The sequence below is a fragment of the Pogona vitticeps genome, chromosome 4 (assembly GCF_051106095.1).
Source record: "Pogona vitticeps strain Pit_001003342236 chromosome 4, PviZW2.1, whole genome shotgun sequence".
In the NCBI taxonomy this organism is placed as follows: Eukaryota; Metazoa; Chordata; class Lepidosauria; order Squamata; family Agamidae; genus Pogona; species Pogona vitticeps.
This window is the reverse complement of record NC_135786.1, coordinates 124,587,523-124,593,827: the sequence shown is the minus strand read 5'-3', so window position 1 is coordinate 124,593,827 and position 6,305 is coordinate 124,587,523.

Here is a 6,305-nt window from a genome sequence, read left to right as displayed (position 1 = left end):
TTCCCAGATCCAGATTCAGCAGAGACTATTCCAAAATGATTAGGCTGCTTTTGTTGTTCTCCTGGAGCCTGAATGAAGACATCGCTGATTAAAAAAGAAGCGAGAAGTATATTAACCACCTCATCAGATACACACCAGCTGTTCAGTGTATATTGTCAGGTCCATAAGGAGTGTTGCCTCGGGCAATAATACTGATACAGTATATCTATTTAGGACTTGGCTAGATGGTTCAATTGGAAATAAATAGGGTCATTAAATATGGTTGCTTAAAGTCAGGCAAAACTCTGGTATGCCATTTGATGTACTCCATGGCAACCACATCTCAAAGTATTCTATTTGACCCACTTTTCTTAAGAAAACAATTTTTTTTAAAAAATCCCTAATTTCCTCATTCTCATCCCTTTCCCTGGGAAGAAGCTTTCAATTTTTTTAAAAAATATTATTATTATTCAGTGAGATGTAGTACATCAGCACTGCCCTGGAAGGCTTTTTAAAAAATAAAACTTTGCTTCCCCTGAAGGAGCAGAAGAAGTTTTAAATTTCCCAGTATCATGAAGTGACTAAGCTGTTTCCTTAAGCCACTTAATAATACTGGTGAATTGAAGGTCAAAAGGAAATTGAAAGTGGCAAGCTCTGCTTTGGGTCAATCCTGGCAATCACACATGTTGGAAACAAACCAAAAATTGAGCTATTCTACCTAGGCCTAAAAAACAGTCGCCCTTTGACAGGGATCCAGAAAGGTGAGGGTGGGGATGTTCTGAGGACTGACTGGTCAGCAACAGGAACAAATAAGTAAATCCCCACAGCAGGACAAAAAGTGGGACAAATGACTACATAGTCATCCCCCTTAGTGGAATCTTGGGAGAGTATGTGTGAGGTCATCTTGACTAACTCAGAATAGTACGCTAGAAAATGCCTTTTTGGCCAGTCATATTTTGGTGTGATCTGTGACTTGTTTCTAAACAAAATGTAGTACAAGCAGGAGCCCTTCAACCCCACCCTTCTCACAAACAATCAGAGAAATTTTGTCAAAACATTCTCTTCTTATCTATCTGAGTATTTGTGTCTCAGCCCTTTTCCGGTTAAGCTAAATGGCAGTGCAGTTGGTTGGATTTGTTTTAACTCTTTTGCCACCTGAAGCCAGACATCATCTAGCACATAATACTGTACCATCTTTTCAGAAAATCCAAGAACCTGTTGGGCTTAAACATCAGCAGAGTATGTTTAATGAACAGAGCTAATCACAGAGTGGTGTAGTTTTAGTAAAGGTAAAATGTATCCTTTTTTCCCACTAAGTCTCTTTTGATTTTCATATATTGTTATAACAAGAAATGGGAAAAAATTGTTAAAGGTGACCCCCTTATAATACTGTGCTGAGTTTTGTGTTGTTTTGTTGACTACATTGAATGTTATTCCTCTTTTTAATAAGGTGTACATTTAATTAAAATTAATGAATTTGTTTCTTAAAATACCACTAATGAAAATTATTTTGCTGACAACTTTGATAAATATAAAATTGATCATCTAGTGAAAGGCTAGCATTAAAAGTAATGAAGAAAGATAATCTTATATTGATATCATATCTTTAATAAATAGATGTCCTTAAGTATATTATATTATATTATTTTAATTTAATTTAATTTAATTTGTATATCACCCATCTCACCAAGGGCCACTCTGGGTGGTTCACAACAGAATATAACAATAGAAGATAATTCTAATAAAACAACCTTAAATTGTATCGACATAGATTTCAAAGTAATAAAAATAACATAGACATTCTAATTTAAATGCAGTACAATAAAACATTTAAAACATTAATTAAATATTCAGATGGCAGTAATCAGTTAACATAGCAGCTATTAGATTCCCTGTGTTCTGTAGATGAAGTGGTTTGGAAGGCCTGTCCAAATAACCAGGTTTTAAAAAGTTTTTCAAAGGTTTTCAGTGAAGGGGCCAGAACATCAGGTGGAAGTTGGTTCCAGAGATGGGGTGTGAGTGCTGAGAAGGCCCCGTTCCTTGTCTTCTGGCCTCCCTCAGGGTCAACACTCTTACCTGCCAGGACTGGGATGTATGGGTAGGATGGGCAGATCCCATTGGAAGAAGGCATTCTGCCAGATATCGAGCTCCCAAACTGTTTAGTGTTTTGTATGTTAGCATCATCTCCTTGAAGCTGGCATGGAAATGGACAGGCAGCCAGTGTAAGGTGGCCAGAATGGGGCAGATGTGTTGATATCTATTTACTCCACTCAGTAATCTGGCCACCATGTTCTGGACCTGCTGAAGTTTCTGTAATCAGCCCCACATAGAGAGCATTACAATAATCTGTTCTCAAGACTACCAGTGCATGGACAAATGTGGTGAGGGAGCCAGTGTCAAGGTAGAGATGCAGCCGAGCTATCCATCTGAGGTGGAAATAAGCGGACAGAGTATCCATTGACAGCACTGAGTACATCCAGACTGCACTCCTCATCCTTAGTGGAGAGAGTAGCACCCCCAAAGGAAAGGGAGGCAACCCAATCCACAAACATCATGAGCCCCCACTCGAAGTTTAATAATAATAAAGTAAATCTTAAATAAAGCACTGAAACTAATCCTATGACTTGCTTGAGTCCTACTCCATGGAATACCCAGCCTAATGTTCATTTTTCCACACCTGCCCTGCACCTAATATGCCCAAATATTAAGAGCAGACACTTAAGAAAAATAAATTTTACATAATTCTTAGTGATTACCTTATGCAGTCAGAGTTCTCAAGCCACCCAGGAAGGTGGGCACCAGGAGGATGATTAGATATTGGGTACAAGGATTGGGAATCATCTTTAGGGCTCATGATGAAAGAGATATATAGAATTGCAAGCCCATTTTCTTTTAATGCCGTCTTTATTTGCCCAGTCATTCTTGCAATTTTGCACTCTGCCTTTACTGGTCTTTTCCCAAGAAACAGGATCCTTGTGGTATACAATGCTTCCTCTGTATTTGGGAAGATATTATCAAAGCAAGCTTGGCCTAGAGCACACAGATCTCAGCTAAGCTAGGGTGGCCAATAGTGCCAGACAGAAACAAGACTCCTCCTGATCCCCAGTCTAAACACACACTGGGCTTTGTGAGGCCATTTGGGACCCAAACATATATTTTTTTCATTCTGAGTTGCTGGTATTTAGAATTGCCAACTCTGCTGGATAGGGAAGACAAGTGTGTATTTGTTTTTATGGGCATGTGTTTGTTTGTAAGAGAAAGAAAGAGATTGAGAGAGGGCGTTAGCCACTGTCCAACTAAGTGCCTTTTTGGTAAAACTATTGGTTATATAAAATCAAATTGATCCCACAAATAAATACACCCTGATAAAACAGGGTTCCTACCTGCCCAGAGGTTTGCACTTGCATTTTAAGCAAACACATATAGTAGTATACTTTATTACGGTCAAAGACCAGTAAAACCAAATCAATATAAAATAGATACATATAATTATTGTTTCATAAAGTTGGGCAGGGAATAAAATTCCATTAAAACATGATAAAACAACCTCTATTTTTCATATAGAAACAGTTTTCATATCTTCCCGCACAAACCTCGATGTACTGTATGTGCACACAGTGATGGGCCTTGCAAGTGGATGTTTTAGTACTCCCTCCACAGACACACCACCTGCACTTGTCAGTTTCTCATCTCATCACAAATGAAAGAGTGGGTGATACCTTTTATTGGAGCACTAAAAAATTAAGCAAATGGCAAGCTTTCATGGATAAAATCCACTTCCTCGGGCTAAGCATACCTCCTTCCTCGACAGTGCAGAAAAATAGTAAAGTAAAGGTAAAATTTCCCCTTGACAAATTGTCCAGTTGTGTCCAACTCTAGGGTGCAATACTCATCCCCATCTCCAAGCCATAGAGCCAGCATTTGTCCATAGAAAGTTTCCGTGGTCACATGGCCAGTGCAACTAGACACAGAATACCATTACCTTCCCACTGTGGTGGTACCTATTTATCTACTCACATTTACATGCTTTCAAATTGCTAGGTTGGCAGAAGCTGGGACAAGTGACGGGAACTCACTCTGTCACTTGAATTTGAACTGCTGACCTTTCTACCTTGCAACCCAAAGGCTTTGTGGTTTAACTCACAGTCCACCAGAAAAATGGTAGATGGGTCCAAAAATTGGTGTAACATGTCTGTGAAAGATGATCAGGTCTACAGGCTGGGCCTCTGATGTCTCTTCAGCTTTGTTTGAAACATTTATACCCTGGCTCTTCAAACCCAAAGATTGCTAATTATCCTGTGACTACTCTCCACATATACGCACACTCACATTGCTTGCTTGAAACATAAAGTTTCTTGTTAGCTGTGGAGAAGACTTAGCAGCTTCTAGCACTAGTTTGGAGATATAATTTGCTTCATTCACCAGGTAGAAGCAGCCATTTATGCCAAATTAGAAGTCAGATTGTTTGGGGAAATATTCTATATTTTAGTGTCACTGTTTTCTATGTAGTATAGAGTTGGATGTGATGGTCGTGGTGGTTCAAACCTGTTATATGACCTAAGAGTGTAGGAATACCGAAAGGAGTCAATCTGTGTTTGACCTCTGGATCTGTAAAGACTGGAAGATGAGAAATTAGCACAAACATACCATTTCCTGAGTTTTGCTTTTTGTAAACACTACAGTTCCTGGGTTTTATTGTATGTAAAATAGAACTGTCAAACCCTACTGTTTGTAAGATGTGTTGTTTGTAAGGTGTGTACTGTGGAGATGACTAAAACTGAAGAGATCTATCTGCCATAAATTTCACATTAAAAAGTAATCAATAAGCAAATGGTTGGCTGAGTGGAGGAGGGACTATAAAACTGAATCTTCTTTGTGTATTTTCTTGAGACACATTGTTGTTTCTGAGGGTGTGAGTCTTGTGTGTCTCCTACTCTGCAGAATAAATATTTTTCAAAATATATTATAGGAATCAGTTTGTATGCTCTCTATCTTAGTTGTGAAATTGGCTACATGCACCTAGGAAAATCCGAGCCCAATTTTGGTAAGAATATTAATAATGCTTTTACCTGGTGAGCATAAGAAGATGTTTCTTTGTTTTGTTGTCACATCTGGTTGATGTGAAGCATTCATATGAATGGTGTTGAGAGTCCACAATGCCTTGTAGGTGATGTTGTGTGCAGCCTTAATGTTATCTTCTACAGTCCAAAAAGATCAAGGAAAAGGCTGCATGGTTCCCCAAGACTGCACAGATTTAAGAGTGGGTGGGAGCTTTTATTTTATCTTATCACAGTTAGTTACAAATCAGAAACAAACCAAAGCAGCTTGAGTAAGTGTGATTTGAACAAATCACATATTTCTTATATGTAAACATAATGGGAAAGTTTCATTCTAAATGGAAGTTTCAAACTTCTTATCCATAGTTGTGACTGAGGATAGAAAGGGAAAGTGAAGCACTTATCTTGAGACTGACTGCGGCATGTTCTCTTAAAAGGAAAGTGCCACTTTCAGTACAAATAACACAGAATTTTCTAGAACTAGATTCAGGTGTTCATAACCTGGGCAACCAGCTAGGTTGATGGATGCCAGAAGAGAGTTGTGCTGCAGGTCAACTATCCAACAGCTGAAACAAATAATGTGAATGGGTAGTCTTCCCAGCTAAAATGGATAGTACTTATCTGTATGACTATTTTTTAATTACAAAAATTATTTTAAACATATATGTAACTTTTACATTCAGCCATTCACCCTGCATTAATCAGGCCCTAGAATAAGCATTTGTTTATTTTCTTTTGTGTTACTGGCTTGAGATGATTTGTACTATGGGGTAGCTGGCTTTCAAGAACAGAAACCCAAAGAAATGGATGCAAAACTGCAGAAACAATTAATTAAATGAGAGCTCTGCCTTCTTTAGTAAGCCTGTTTGTACAGTGGTGCCTCGCTTGATGAGGATAATCCATTCCAGCGAAATCGCTGTAGAGCGAAATCCTCATCAAGCAAAATAAAAAAGCCCATTGAAATGCATTGAAAACCAGTTCAATGCATTCCAATGGGCTAATAACTCACAGTCCAGCGAAGATCCTCCATAGGGCAGCCATTTTCCATGCCTGTGCAGCAAAAAATTCCTTCCTGAACACAGCGGGGAGCCATTTTGAGCAGCCAGCAGCCATTTTGAAAACCTGACGATCAGCTGTTTTGATCATCGTAATGCGAGGAATCAGTTCCCGAAGCAAGGAACAGATCCTCATAAAGTGGTTTTTGACCATTAAAACATTGCAAAAGCAATCGCAAAAACTTCATTGTGAAGTGGATTCATCGTCAAGCAG